The sequence below is a fragment of the Chenopodium album genome, chromosome 11 (assembly GCF_948465745.1).
Source record: "Chenopodium album chromosome 11, dcCheAlbu1.1, whole genome shotgun sequence".
NCBI classification, from domain to species: domain Eukaryota; kingdom Viridiplantae; phylum Streptophyta; class Magnoliopsida; order Caryophyllales; family Amaranthaceae; genus Chenopodium; species Chenopodium album.
This window is the reverse complement of record NC_137844.1, coordinates 42,184,744-42,200,846: the sequence shown is the minus strand read 5'-3', so window position 1 is coordinate 42,200,846 and position 16,103 is coordinate 42,184,744. Positions and strand designations below refer to the sequence as shown.

The 16,103-nt window shown below is 43.8% G+C and overlaps 1 long non-coding RNA gene and 1 other non-coding gene across 3 annotated transcripts; one reads left to right on the top strand and one right to left on the bottom strand.

The window, feature by feature from the left end:
* On the top strand, window positions 1–13,805 carry LOC145567582 (uncharacterized). 2 transcript variants are annotated; one of them, XR_014095703.1, is made up of 3 exons: window positions 1–172; window positions 2,028–2,221; window positions 13,540–13,805. It is a non-coding gene; the product is annotated as an uncharacterized LOC145567582 (long non-coding RNA). The 2 variants fall into 2 exon arrangements; XR_014095704.1 differs by lacking the exon at window positions 13,540–13,805 and adding an exon at window positions 2,417–3,204.
* A 1,405-nt stretch (window positions 13,806–15,210) lies between these two features.
* LOC145569531 (small nucleolar RNA R71) lies at window positions 15,211–15,316 on the bottom strand. Its single transcript, XR_014096128.1, has one exon. It is a non-coding gene; the product is annotated as a small nucleolar RNA R71 (small nucleolar RNA).
* Window positions 15,317–16,103: the final 787 nt, after the last annotated feature.

The following is a 16,103-nucleotide window of genomic DNA, read 5'->3' as shown; positions in this document are numbered from 1 at the left end:
CAGTTTATCCCTCCCACTCAAAACTGAAGAACCCTAAAATCCTCCCAAATTGATTGCTGCTCGAATTTCCAAATTGATTGCTGCTCACTTGCTCAAATGCTCACAAATTGATTGCTGTTCGAATTGCTTCCAATTGGGATGAAGCCTAATTCGCCTAAATCGAACGTCTCAGGTTTTGATTTTTTTTTCCTTTCATTTGTTGAGTTTTTGATATGGAGAATTTGTGTGATTTCTTGATATTGAATGCTTTTAGTATTGTAATAATTAGTTGGTTTCTTGAAATTTACGCTTTTAATATGTTGATTGTTAGCTTAGCTAATTTTATAAGTATTGTCGCTCTCAATTTTTTTTTTCTTTAATTTATCTGATCAATGTTAGTTTTGTTAAGTAGAATTACAATGCTCATAGTTCTATTTATAGGTAAGAAGACATATACATCATATAATGATTAATGATTAAGGGATTGAGCTTGGGAATCAAAGAACTAGGTACACTTTTTAGTGTAGTTATTAAAATTAGTCCCTAAAATGATTAAATCCATGGCTATGATTGATTTTAGAATGGTCTTATATCTTTGGACGAATAATTTTAGGCTCCCAATGCTTTGTATTATAGATTTATTACATCTGAGTGCTTCTATCAATTAAAAAAGTGTGTACAAGGTAGGGGTTCAAAAAATGGATATATAGTTTAATAAATTGATCTACGGATTAGTACTTTCTATTTCAGATTACTGCTGTATCATATTTACATCCTGATGACTGTTACAAAATATTGTTTTCATCGTATTGCCTCAAATATGTATGAATTCATCATTGTATTACTAAAGAAGTATCTTGTATATTATCCAATAAGCAACAGATAGAGTTTTAAATGTGATTATAGGTTAGATCTCTAAAGACATTGCCCTTATAATCTATCTAGAACTTTTCCTTAAGTTGGAAAACTTAATATAGACTATGCACTAGCTGTAATGACTTACAAGATGTTACGAGTATTTTTTTTTTTTTTTTTGAATGAAAGGGTATCAATTATAATGAAGTTAGTTTCTATTACAAAACTATTTTCTGAATACTTCTAGTGAGGAACCTAGGTTGAGAGTGAGTCAAGGGGTTAAATGTCAAATCAATTTTAAAGGGGTGCAAGCAAACCTAGATTCGTACTCTAAAGATATTTAAGTCCATACGATTCATATTGATGCACTGAGATGTAAATTTGGAAGCACTAAATGATACAAATACCACTTTTTATACCAAAAAAAAGTATTGTGACACTGACCATTGCTTTGAATTTATTTTATACATGGCATGCTACAATATAAAAGGGATAGTTGACTTGACTGCTTCATAAATTCAAGGCGTGTTCTAGTTGCTTCAGATTGAATTTCATGCTAACCTTATTTTCAAGACCACATGTTTAATATTTATTATGTTATTTTTGTGGTCATTTAAATTTGGTGCATTGTATCCCTTTTAACTTTCTAATTTCCCTCCAAACTGTTATTTTTTAATTATCTGTCAAATATATGATTTTTATTCTTTCTTTAATTCTATATGCATTTGTAAGTTTATGTGGAAGTTATGTAGCGGTAGATTATTGAACATAAAGCTTAAAGAACACCATTGATTTGGTTTATTTTGGTTCTTACGCTCATAGATCTTTGCTTTAGGAGCATGGAAGGTCTGCTTTTGAACTACTCTACTTTAGTGTCACATATAAATATTTAGTTTTGTGGTAGACTAGTGATTGTGTGTCCTGCTTCGAAGCACTGAATGGGAAAGCATTTGTAGGGTGTGATGAATGTGAATTTCCAATTTACAAGCCTTGTGTTTTTGAATGATTGTGAAGTCCTGCTGTTCATTGAGATGTTGAGGAGGATGCTGATTCTAATTTTAATCAGAATGATAAACTTAATACTGCACTTTATGGAGGAAAAAATTGTATGTTGTGTAATCCCTTCACTAATAATAATGCATCCATGTACCCTGGATACTTATTTCTGTTTCCTTATAATTGTACTTTTGTAGCTCATACCAGAACAGCTGATACTTCCTGAAAATTTGGCATGCCTCCCGTGGGTAATATAGCTTGGAAAGAGAGAGAGAGTTAATGGATGGAAGATGAAGAAGGAGAAGAATGTTGTACCTGCTAATAGTACTCGTCCTCCATATGAAAGAGATTCTGATGATGTAGCCACTACTATTTTAGATGAGTGTTTACTGTAAGTTCATATCTCTACTTTTTATTTTAGGTTGTATCTGTCTGATACCCTTACACTTTTGCTAAAATTTAGATTTACGGTTTAGCATTTCTGAATCTTGTTTGTTACTTAGATTTCCATTTTCTATTCCCTTAAAAGCTACATTATACAGAAAAATCCAGTTTGGTGTCTTAATTCTTCCTCGAATTTATGCAGGAATGAGGAAGCTAGGCACCTGCTGTCTAGAAAGGTCCCCATCCACCATCTCAATTTTAACTTCTAACTTAATTATATTGTGTGGGATAAACAAATTAGAGTAAAGAGATCAAGGTTCCAATGAGAAAACAGATGAACAAATTATTTCGGGTGTTTTTGTCCCTCGGGAGAGTTACAGCTCGAGGACCGATCCGACTGCGCCTGTACCTGCAAAACAACGGAGACTCCGGGTGCTTGGAGCTCCGCCTCTGACGATTAAGTTAGTACTTGAATATGAGTGGGAGAAGGTGCGGAAAATGAAATGAGATTTTCTCGGGTTCCGAGATCAAGTGCTCTCTAATGTGAGAGAATGTAGGGTAGGAGTAATAAAATGATTGAATGAATGTCCCCCAAAATTGGGGGATATCTCCCTATTTATAGGGTCATTGGGGAGCGTTCCCTCTCTTAGGTCACTTGACCTAGATTTGGTGGGTTGCGCCGCTTTGCGGCATTCTTGGGAATTGGGCCTTGAAAGCTGCAATTTTGGAAGGCATTTGAGGCTGCCACGTGTCAGCTGGCAATTGGCCCAATTGGACCTGCCTATGCTTGACATGTGGCCCTCTCTGATTAGTCCACATGGACAGGGTATTTTCACCCAAAACATTTGCCCCTCACAGGTGAAACGTGGCTGGCCACGTGGCGCCTGTGACACGCGGCATTCAGGGAATGGTGAACAGTAAAAACCGTTCACCTTCTAGGGTATGACGAGGATGCCCCCGTTTTTACCCTTCTATAAAAAGAAATTTAACCTTCTCTCTTTCCTCATTTCACACCAGCATTTGAGTTTTTAGAGAGAGAAAGAGAGAACTTTTAAAGAGATAAGTTTGCATCCGTCTGCCGTGAATTTGCGTTTTTTCCGCTTGCATTTCGAGGAGCACATCCGGTCACCGCGTGTGGCAGTTCTCAGATTTTCAGAGCTAAGTTTAAAGGTAACCGCCTCTACTCCCTCCACGCTTTTTATACTTTTCCGCTTGTGTATTTAGGCTTCAAAAACAAAATGGACTCTCCATCGGCCCATACGGCACCGCCTAGGTCATTCAGCCGGTCTCCTGGTACGGATGAATCTAGAACCAGGGGTGCCTTTTCTAGACATTCAGACCTGCTTTGCTCATCCCCGAACACCTCCATCTCTATGTCTATGCAGGACACAATGCCAAGAGTTAAGCAAACGGCAAGGAGGAGGCACGCTAAAAGAGTGCTCGCTAATGAAGTTATTCCTGACGAGGAATACGAGGGTTCGGAAGAGGAGCAGGCGGGTTCTTCCCCAGATGGCACGCCTTCAACCCCTAGTGACATAATCTTGGAAGAGGCAAACGGCGAGGACGATGCCTCTTCCCTAGGGTTTGATGAAGATGGTTCAGGCGATGAGGAAGCCGCCGAAAGACCTGGCTTAGAGGCGTCGGGCTCTGGCCAAGAAAATATGGCGGCTGACTACCATTAGCTGCCTAGAAGACCGGATCAGCAAAATCCCTTAGTAACTAAAATGCTTGCTAGGGTCTTGGCTGTTCTGCAAAGCAGCTTTCGAGCCTTTGCGGAGGCACATCCAGTACGAGAGGGCTGGAGAATAGAGGTCCCGCCGCCTGAGGCAACGGTTGCCTAGGAGAATGATATTGAGAATGCTGACAGCTGTTTCGGCTGCTATGAAGCTGTGATCAAAGTCGGCCTCTCCTTTACCCTTCACAAAGGGATTTAGAAGATTTTGAAGGGCTATGACTTGGGCGTCTGGCAGCTTACCCCTAATTCGTGGATAAACATTTTGAGTTATATCGCCGCCTGCGAGTTTCAGGACATAGAGCCTAGTTTCGCGGCGTTTGCTCATATGCATTATATGAGCCGGGCCCCAGGCGGGTATGGGGCGTGGTACACTCTTACCACACACCCGCAGTATCTGATGTCCTTAGACAAGCCTACCAAGTGGTCTGGCTGGAAGGAGAGATTCTACTTGATCTCTTCTCCAACACTGGGACACAACCGGTTTCTACGCCGGTACAATCAAGATCCGGCACTGCTCAGGAAAAAGTGCGCCCTTCCCCGGATGTCATCCAAGGCTTATGAGCAGATAATGGAGCCGGGCTTTTTCAAGACCAGGGCTGAGCCCTTGGAGGATGGGACTCAAATAATCGTACCAAAGAACTGGATACCCCATCCGGATTTTTTAAAGAATGAGGCCTTCCTCTCCGCCTGTGGGCTTAGCGCCATGTTCCCACAAGGTAGACTTACTACACATCCAACAATTTGCCATCTGTATTGATGCTTTAATTATTTTTGTTAATCTTTTTAACTAATTATTTCCTTTCTTTTTGCAGAGGAAGCAAATAACATGGTTCCTCTAGAGATGACGCCTGCTAAATTGGCTTCCCTACTGAGGAAGGAGCAGCTTCTTGAGAAAAAGGCCGCCTTGGAAGCCAAGGAGGCCAAGAAAGGAGGGGTAAGCCCGCCTGCTAGACTCTTCCAGCTTTTATAACAACTTAGTTATTTACCAATTGTACCCTTTTCCTTCAACATACAAATTTTCTGTTTGTAATTTCTTATTTTGTTATTTGCAAAGCGGAAGTAAGACAATTCCCCGCTCAATAACCAAATTATTCAAGCGGCCAGGAGATGAGTTAAGCAAAACCCCGACTAAGACGGGAAGGAAGGACCCTCCTCACTCCACCGCTTCAGCCAACCCAGATCGGCCCACAATCGGGGGCAAGGGCTCGGTTGTGCTGAAATCGCTGAGCAAAAGCTCAAAGCGAGCTGCTGGGAAACAACCGGATGTCTCTACGGCATCGAAGAGTGGTGAGCCACTCACTGCTGCAGTCGGCGTTGCAGCGGTTGAAGCGAAATCTCCTCAGCTTCGCGTCCAAGGTAAGACACGAATCAAACTCCCCTGGCCGGTTGACTATATGCGAGTCAAGACTCGGGTCAATCCGCCTGATGGCTTGATGAGTAGCCGGTATGAGTCGGGTACTGCCCGTTCTGCTTTCTCACCAAGTACTTCTTTTGGTGTAGATATCCCCTCAGCGCCGCCTCACATGCAGGTGTTTGCTAAGAGGATGGTGCGGACCCTCACCCGGACAGAGAAGAACTCTGTGCCGGATGTGCAGGTGGTGGATTTTGACCGGATCCAAGGCCTGCTGGCTGAGGTAACTTTTACCTATGACTTCACTTTTTAAAGTTTTCAACTCACTTTGTTAACCGTCTGACCCCATCTTTTCAGGTGATGCTGAGGGTAGACGGGCTTAGGGTCCCCTTTAGACGGAAGGGAGAAGAGGTAAATGACGCTAAATAGAGGGCCATTCAAGCTCTCAACTCTGTTGAATACAGTAAAATACAATGTGATGTTGAAATTAAACCAGTAGAGTTGAAACAGGAGAAGCTGATAAGGAACTTGACGGCTGCTAATGACGCCGCTAACGAGCGGATGGCCAAGCTTGAGCAGGATCTGAAGACGGCCTAGTCAGATCTCAAAGCCTTGGAAGATGCTGACAAGGAGAATGCCTAGCTGAAGAGGGGGTCGGTCTCGTCCAACAAAGGAACCAGCACAAGGACGAGGTTACCCAAGAACTAAAGCGGCTATTGTTGAAAATGAGCGGGACACTGAAGCCCGGCTGCGCATTGCATGGGGTCTGCTCCACCGTAACGTTGAGTTTGATGTGCTGAAATTACGATATGATTACGCCACTGAGGTGTATGACGCACAACAACTCAATGAGCACAGCTCGCCTCCCTTCAAGGCATGGGCCCTTGAACACGGCTATGAGGTCTCTAATGATGAGGAAGAGCCGGCTGCCAACCAGGATGATCAGGCCCAGGCTAATGAAGCTCAAGCTGATCAAATCCAGGATGGTCAGGTCCCGGATGCACGAAACGAAACAAGCCTCCCAGCAGGTCAAAACCAGCCGGAGTCTGTCCAGCAGCCGTAACTCAGCTCCCTTTCTTCTGTGGCAGTATGCCAGGTTATCTTTCCGACCTGTGAGCCGAGTATCTCTGTACTTTTACCGACTTAGGAGTCGGTAACAATTTTATTTTCTCTTTTGTCCCAGATGTTTATCCGGTTAACACTACTATCCGGTTTTGCCTGTTTGAATGAAATTTGCCGAGTGAGTTGGCTTGATGAATTTGATGATCTTGCCTCAATTTTTTGCACTTAAATTCTGCAATTTTTATTTTTGAATTTTTGCCCAACTTTTTAGAGCATGCGGCAATTTAAATAGTATACTAGCTACTCTTGCCCCTGGCGGCTGTGTTGTTGGTTTTAGTACTTCTTTGATTGATTAACTTTGGAAGGTTTGATACTTTAAAGAGTATGGAATGTTCCTAAGTCAATCAATCACAGTAGTGATTGCCCCAAACCAAGTATACAATCGTCCACGGAACCAATAAGTAGTCGTTTTACCCAATTGGGGAGTAGGCTGGATCAAAGCCTTATTTTCTCTTTTGTGGTATTCACATTTCATCTCTTAGTGAACTAGGCGGGAACTTGTCGCCTGGCCGTTAATGGAATAAGAAATATATTGTCCGCGTGTCTGATGGTCCCCATACAGCTTTAAGGCCGTCTGGGGTGCCTGCAATCCATTGCACCTGGTTCGTCTGCCCCATTGGGGGGACTATTACAATTTCGTTAAATAACCTAACAGAGAACTTCAGTTATTAACCGGTTGATGTCTTTTGACATCTGGTCTCTACACTTAACCGTTCTATTAGACTATTTTGGTCAGACAACTATGAGTTAACTAATTAGGTCGTTCAATCTTTGCCGTCTGCATTTGCTGGTAGAGCAAATGATAGAATACCCTTTGCGACGATAACACCCTGAGGGGCGTGGCCGGACGCCATACTCATATGGGAGCAAACGAATTTATAAAATAAGTTTGCATCCGGCCATTGGCCTCAATTTAAATATCAAGTTAGCTGCTAAGTTTTTATCCTAGCTTATTTATTCAATAGTCCATCTGTGATTTCCACAGTCGGTAGTAGATTGTTGCGCATGTACATATACGAAGCAATTAAGTCAAATTGGAAAAAAAAAGCAACCTTTCATTGATGGGCTTTTTATTTAAAAAAATTTACAAGTCTTAGAAGTAGTACTTTTTCAAGTTGTCTACATTCCAAGTTCTAGGCAGCCGCCTGCCGTCTGAGGTTTCCAGCCGGTAGGTGCCTTTTCTCACTTCTTCATAGATCCGGTAGGGGCCTTCCCAGTTAGGAGTTAGCTTTCCTTGTTCATTGGCCCTACCGGTTGCCTCCGTCTTACGTAACACAAAGTCCCCAACCTTTAAGGACCTTTTGTGTACTATTTTGTTATAGGCACGAGTCATTCTCAGACGGTAAATCTCATGACGCAAGGTGACATTTCCCTTGCGCTCCGGGAGTGAGTCAATGCTAGCCGCATGGCCTCCCAGTTTGCCTCTTCATTGTATAGCATGACTCGTAGAGTCGGCTCATAATGCTCGATGGGCAAGATGGCTTCAGCACCGTATACCATGAAAAATAGGGTTTCACCGGTTGCCCCCTTTTGTTGAAGGCTTGAACTTGGCCATTTGCTTGGGGTCGGCTGACTGATGCAAAGCAATGTGAGATCCCTTGATCTCCTAACAAAGTTTTAAGCTAAGGAGTCTCGAATTGAGGTCCAGTATCAAACACCATAGACATGGGTACCCCAAACCGGGTGATAATGTTCTTCTAGATGAAGGAGATGACATCCTTTGTCTTGATGCCTTTGACCGCCTCTACTTCCAACCACTTGGTGAAATAATCCACAACCGCTAGAATATAGCGCTTTCCGCTTGGCATGAGAGGCACAGTGTCCCGCATGAAATTCTTCGAGAACTTCTCTCCCCTTTTCTAGGGTAACGCACTTTAATAGAGGCTTCAGAAACCCCGCCTTGAAGAGCTCTCCTTCCCTTATCTCGAAATTTGCAGCACGCTTCTTCAGTACGGCCGCCTCCTGGGGTGAATCAGGGAGCGTGCCGTCTGTCAGATATGCCCGGATGCTATCCATAGTAGAACTTCGGTCCAGTACTCTAATGGGGTCGTCATCATATATACTCCTCTTTTCCATAACTTCCCAGAAGAGTGACCGAGGCGTATCACAAGATGAGGAGGATGCCAATTTTGACAATGCATCCGCCTGGTTATTTTCAGACTTGGGCACTTGACTTAGGTGAAATTGTTCAAGTGTCCCAGCTTCAGCTTTGACCGCCTGCAAGTATTTGATCATAGCCGGATGGGTGGCTTCATACTCACCATGGTATTGGCTAACGACCAACCGAGAATCAGAGCAGACGTCAATTTTTGTTGCCCCTGCCGCCTTACACATGCGGATACCGGCTACCAGGGCTTCATTGCCTTTCTCGGTTCGTAGGTGATTTCAAGACTTTGCATTTCAATAGCCCATTTGAGCATTCTACCGGATGAGTCCAGGGTTGTCATTGGTCGGTTGAGGGGTTGATCTGTATAGATCACCACTGGATGTGCCAAGAAGTATGGTCTTAACTTCTTAACAGCCATGTACAGAGCAAGGCCAAAATTTTCAACCATGGGGTACCGGAGTTCAGCATTTCTGAGTACATGGCTAATGAAATAGACCGGGAGCTGAATACCGTCTCTCTCAGCAAGGAGAACGGCACTGAGGGCATGATCTAAGACGGCTAGGTACATGTAAAGCGTCTCCTTTGAAAGAGGGTTAACAAGCCTCGGCAAGGAGTGTAAATGTTCTTTTAGCTTCTGAAAGGTCGCCTCAGCATCATCTTCCCATTCAAATCTAGTCTTCTTCTTGATTGCCTGGAAGAAGTAAAGGCACTTGTCACCTGAGCGGCTGAGGAATCTCCCAAGCGCATCTAGACAACCGATAAGCCTCTAAGCTTCCTTGACAGAGCAGGGTGACTTCATGTCAATCACCGCCTTTATCTTCTCGGGGTTAGCCTCTATCCCCCTTTGATCAATCAAGAATCCGAGAAACTTACCAGACTCAACACCAAAAAAACACTTTTTGGGATTTAACATGACATTATGCCGCCTGAGTGTGGTGAAGGTTTCTCGGAGATCATTAAGGTGATCCGCCTGTAGCTTGGATTTGACTATCATGTCATCAATGTACGCCTTTACATTCCTCCCAATCTGATTAATGACGACTGTATTAATCATCCGCTGGAAAGTAGCCGGCGCATTCTTCAAACCAAACGGCATCACCGTATAGCAGAATAACCCCTGATCAGTGACGAAGGCCGTCTTCTCTTGATCTTTTTTCCATAGGGGTATCTGATGGAAGCCGGAGTAGGCATCCATAAAACTCATCAAGCCATGCCCGGCTGTAGAGTCGACAATGCTGTCGATCTTTGGAAGCGGGTAACTGTCTTTTGGACATGCCTTATTTAAGTCAGTGTAATCAACACACATACGCCAAGTACCATTCGGCTTCTTTACAAGCACCACGTTCGCAACCCAATCAGGGAAGTTACATGGTCGAATGAACCCGGCGTCTAACAGCTTTTTTACCTCGGCAGCTGCCGCCTGACTTCTTTCCTCGCCATGATTTCTTTTCTTTTGCCGGATGGGCTTCTTTTTTGGATCCACGGCGAGTCTGTGGACAGCGAGATCCGGGCTGATGCCTGGCATCTCTTCCACTCCAAAGGCAAAAATGTCTTTGAATTCTTTCAGCAGAAGGTGTAAGTTGGCACCAAGCCTTTCAAAGGCAATCGTCCCCACCTTAACAGTTTGCTCTAGACGGCTGTCGTCTAGAGGAATATCAATGTGCTCACCAGCTGGCTGGGGACAGAGATCATCTGACCGTTCCCCGGTCAGTGATTGTTATTTCTTCTCCTTCTTTACCTCCGCCAGCTGTTCAGTTTTTCTTTTCTTTGCGGTTGTTGGAGGGGGTGAATTAGGGTCCTTGGCATCGTTAAGGTCTACAGGCTCCTTCGGCTGGCCAGCTGAAGCAGCACTCGGCTTGACGTCTAAGAGATAACACTCCCTTGCCGTCTTTTGATCCCCGTTGAGGGAGCCAACAGAGCTATCATCCTTTTCATACTTGAGAAGCATGAGAGCTGGGATGATGACGACCTTGCACTCGTTCAGATTGGGTCGGCCAAGAATAATGTTGTAGGTGGTCAGCTCTTTAACCACTAGGAACTGGACGACCATGTGTCGCCCTTTTCCCTTCTCCCCCAGCCGGATGGGTATATCGATTTGTCTGACTGGGTGCACGACTCCTCCGCTAAAGCCAACTAATGGATGGGAGACGTCACGCAGGCTGTCCCGCTTGTAATTAAGCTTGGACAGACACTTGAAGCTGATGAGATCAGAGGAGCTACCTGTGTCTATTAGGATCCGGCCAACCAGCTGATTGGCGACCTTGCATTCAATGACGACTGGGTCGTCATGCGGTCGGCGCACTTTGCCCCGATCCTTCTTAGTGATGAGGACGTAAGGCAATGTACCACTGGAGGATGCCTATCCTTCATCAACTGAATGGATCATCTTCTTCAGATGATCCTTGGTGCCCCGAATGGTCGGGCCACCGCTTGCGAATCAGCCTGCTATAGTGTAGACCGGATCCTTGTCGGTATCTGAGCTACTAGTAGGCTGGACCGTTTTTTACGAATGCCCCGGATTCGTCTTAGAAGTCGCTTTGGACTTCAAGACATAGGATTTCAGCAATCCCTTGTCAGTTAGACTGTCCGACGTCCGCTTGAGACTGTAGCAATCGTTGGTGTCATGGCCCACTTCCTGATGGAAGTGGCAGAATTTATTCTTATTCCACGATTGAACGGAACTCTTCATAGGAGTCGGCTTCTCAATGGTCAGCCGGTCTTTCACCTCTGTAAAGATGGTGGAACAGTCTTTATTGAATTCATACCGTGAGACATACAGTTTGAATTCTTTCTTTTTATTTTTGGACGGCTGATCAGGTTCCTCAACCGCCCAGACTTCTTTTCTCTTTTTGCTATCTTCAACTTTCTAAGTCGGCTGACCAGACCGACTCTCTTTTCGCTTGTTGGACTTCTTAGAGTTCAGCTAATGGCTTGACGAGCAGAGGTCGGTGGCTTGAATAAAGCTCTCCGCCTCTATCAACGCCTCTTGAAGGGTGAAAACCCTCTTTTGGACAAGGTTGAACTTAAAGGTCGACCCGTCCTTCAGACCCTTGAAGAAGTCTGTATAGGCTACCTCTTCAGACAGCCCCTGGATTTGAATTCTCACCAGGTTGAACCGCATGACATAGGAGCGAAGTCCTTTTCTATCTCCCTGCCGGATGGTGCTCAAGTCGAGACTTGTTTTCTTGGTAGGGATGTTCATCGAGATGTTGTAGGCAAACAGTAAGGCAAGCTTCCTGAAGCTGTAAATACATCCGGCTGGCAAGTTGCCAATCCATTGTTGGGCAATGCCCTTCAATGTAGCCGGGAAGCACCGACACCACATAGCATCCTCCAACCCCTGCATGTGGATGAGGTTGGAGTAGGCCATGAGGTGGTCCTCCGAGTTGGTGGTACCGTCATAGGCACCCACCAACACATTCTTAACCTTGGCCGGCTGGGCGGCCTCTGTTATCTCCTTGGTGAACGCAGAAGTTTGTTCACCAAGTTTGAGCAGACGGAGCTGCCAGTCCAAAGGTTGGACATTGTATACTGCCTGACCCCCTAAGAGGATCGGCTGCATGAAATGAGGAGAATACGGACCGTAAACCATAGGGGGTACATACGGTGCATTCCCGATCATCTGAGGGCCAGAATGGACGGTGTTACCGCTTGTATGGCTCTCATGCAAGGATTGAATATTCCCTGCAGATGTGTTTTTGAAGCTGTCTGGAAAGCTCGAAGTAGAGGTTGACTCAGACAATTGCTGACTTCCCCTGCGCTCGATGATTTGCCGAGTGTCAGGGGTAGAGTTTTTGTTACCCACCTGTTGATCCTCCCGGCGGGGATTTCTTTGACCCTAAAGGGGCAGAAGAATCTTCGACCAGTCAATGGCAGGTGCAGTCTTGTCCTTAGGGTGTGGAGTAGGTTGCCTGTCTTTGACTGACTTCTTCCTCGCAGTTCGAGGAGACTTCTTGGCCGGCTGACCCTTGCTAGAGCCAGCAGTTTTCTTTTCGATCAGATCCTTGATCTCACCCTTGAAATTCGTCATGAATTTCATGAGCTCGTCTCTGGTGATTGAAGCCTGACCTCTTGGCGATTAGGTTTCCCCTTCCGGCTGACCAGGGGGCCTACTAGTACCCGCCTGGCTTTCACCTTGTTTCAGAGTGTCTTTGGGACGGATGCGCTTAGTGATGAGAGAGCCATCTTTGGCAATGTATGTTTCGACCTGAGGCTCATCATCCTCATGGTCTGTAAAGACCTCCGGCCGGTTAGCCTTGGGGTCAGGAGGCGGTACAGACTCTTAAACCATCCTTGAGGTACTCTCCCCACAAACGGCGCCAAATGTTTCGGGTTTTTTTGTCCCTCAGGAGAGTTACAGCTCGAGGACTGATCCGACTGCGCCTGTACCTGCAAAACAACAGAGACTCCAGGTGCTTGGAGCTCCGCCTCCGACAATCAAGTTAGTACTTGAATATGAGTGGGAGAAGGTGCGGAAAATGAAATGAGATCTTCTCGAGTTCTAAGATCAAGTGCTCTCTGATTTAAGAGAATGTAGGGTAGGAGTAATAAAATGATTAAATGAATGTCCCCCAAAATTGGGGGATATCTCCCTATTTATAGGGTCATTGGGGAACGTGCCCTCTCTTAGGTCACTTGACCTAGATTTGGTGGGCTGCGCCGCTTTGCGGCGTTCTTGGGAATTAGGCCTTGAAAGTCGCAATTCTAGAAGGCATCTGAGGCTGCCACGTGTCAGCTGGCAATTGGCCCAAATGAACCTTCCTACGCTTGACACGTTGATGAGCACCGTTTTTGGCGCTCAAAAGAAGAAGATTTAGGTTCATTTTCTTTATTTTCTTTCACCATTTTCATATAATTCTCTTATTTTTATTTGATTTTCCATTTCTAAAATTCACTTTAGTTCTTGATTGGTTTTTACGAGTTTTTCATATTTTTAGTTGATAATGCATAATTTTAGTTTGAGTTTTACCTTGTTATGCTTTCTCTCTTTGTTTTATTTATTTTTTGTAGGTGAATAATCAAGTCAATTTGCTCATTTTGGGACTGCCTTGTTCGCGAGCATCATCTTGAGTGCGGAGTTTGATCAAGCAAGCGAAGGAGCCAAAGCCTAGTGCATCGCACAGGGGTGCGCGTGCGGCACAGGGGTGCGTGCGCGCAGACCCAGCAGTGCCCGCGCGCGGCTGGTCTCTGCGGCCCCCTTCGCTCGATTTTTCTTATTTATAGCTTTTGACTTTGTTTTTGAGGACGACTTAACTTTGTACTAGAGAAAGAATTTTTCCAGAAATAGTAGAGAGAGAAAGTAGAGAGAGAAGCTTAAGATTTACTTGTTTGTAGTTTAATTTGATCTTAGATTTCAATTTGATCTTGAAATTTCTTCTTCAATTCAATGAATGTTTGTAGGATTTCTTTCCCTTGATTTACTTTTAATGTAATTCCTTCTAGTTTCCTGGATTTTGATTGAGATTACATTCTTTGCTTTAGAATTTGTTGATTGATTGATTTTCTTTTGATTAAGCTTTAAATGAATATGAATTTGATTGAATTTGTTTTGTTTCTTAATTTCACCATATTTAGTGAGTAGATTAGTTGCTAGGGAGAAGGGGAAGCATGCTTGATTGATGATTTTTTCTAATTGATGATGCTTAATTTATTTGAATGGTGCAATTAAATTGGTTGACATAGTTGTGCATGTGATTAATTAGACTAGGAGTGATCAACCTATAAGATTAATCTAGATTGCATTGCAAATTTCAATGACATGAACCCTTGATTTGAGAATTGCTTTAATTGATTGAATTTGATAGTGATTTTCCTAGTTAGCCATTCATAGTGAACCCTAGCTTGGCTTATAGGAGATAGCCCTTGAATTCCTTTGATTACAACTATTGTTTGTCCTTTGCAGTGTTTGAATTGATTGAGTGATCCTTCAATTAGCATAATCATTGAGCTTGAATGTGGAACCTATATCCCTAGTGTTTAGTATATTGAATTTCTCGATTTATCTAGTTTTCTCAATACCTTAGTTACCAACCGCATCTTCCCACTATCTTCGAAGTAGCTTGACCTAGGCTATAGCTTGCACCTACTCATTCCCTTGGGTTCGATCATTGACTTACCATATACTCGTATTAGGTTGGTCGAGTGTTTATAAATTTTCTTTGGCTCTAGGAAAGGGTAGAGAACGACCTACATTTTCCTCGTGTCACACGTGGCCCTCTCTGATTGGTCCACATGGACAGGGTATTTTTACCCAAAACACAAATCATTCAGGATGTGTTTGGCAAAGATACACACGAGTGGGAGAAAATCCGAGAGTGGCATTGAAAGAATTGGGGATTCCCGGTGCATATAGATTTGAGAGTTGGATTGCTCCACCTACAACACCGGCAAATGATTTTGAAATAAGACCGGCAATGATCACTTTGATAGAGAGGAGACAATTTAGTGGGGCCAAGCATGAAAGCCTACTAAACCATCTCAAGGAGTTCGAGAAATATTGCAATACTATCAAGGTGAACGGAATTTCCCAAGAATTCATCCGCCTCAAGCTCTTTCCCTTTTCTCTCATAGGGCGTGCTTTGGAATGGCTAGACAAGGAGGTTAAGCCGAATTCTCTAAGGACATGGGACGAGGTCACCAAGGAATTTCTATCCCGTTTCTATCCTCAAAAGAAAATGGGGGAGGCTAGAGCTTTGATTCAAGGTTTCAAGCAAAAGCCAAGTGAGAGCCTCTATGAAGCATGGGAGAGATACAAGGAGTATCAAAGAGAATGTCCTCATCACGGAATTCCAACCTATCAAATCATTCAAATCTTCTATGGAGGCCTTAGCCCTCAAGGAAAATCATGTTTAGATGGAGGAGCCGGAGGTCCTATCATGAACAAAACGGAAGAGGAAGTGGTGGATATAATTGAAGACGTAGTGAGGTGTTATAGAGATTGGCAAGATGGAGAAAGAGAGTCAACTAGCAAGATTAGCTCTTTGGTGTACTTAGTTGATCATCTAAATGCAATCAACAATCTATCCTCTCAAATGACAAACTTGGGGAAGGAGATGTCCGCTATCAAGGCAAAGTTGGAAAGTGCTACCTACTAAGTTTCAAGTCTTCCCTCCTAATCTAAGGGGAGAGGTACATCTTCTAATTCTCAACCCCTTCCTTCTTCTAGTAACATGCCTAGTGGATGCTTGTTTTGTGATGATTGTGGGTCGTATGATAATGATGTTTCTAGTTGACCTCATTCATGTATGGATGTTTGTGATGATCAAGATGAAAATGTGAATGAGCATGTGAACTATTTGTCAAATAATCATGATTCTAGGTTTGAGAATTAAAGAGGTCAATGGAATAGGAATTACAACAATCATGGCAATTTTGACAACTATAACCAAGGTGGTGGTTATAGGAACCAAGGGAACTAAGGTTCTCGAGGTAACTATAACAATCAAGGTTATAGTAGCCAAAATCAAAACCAAAATTATGGTAATCCAAACCAAGGTTATGGGAATCATAATCAAGGTAGTGGTAACCATAATCAAGGTTATGGTCAAAATCAAAGTAGGGGTAATTGGAACAAT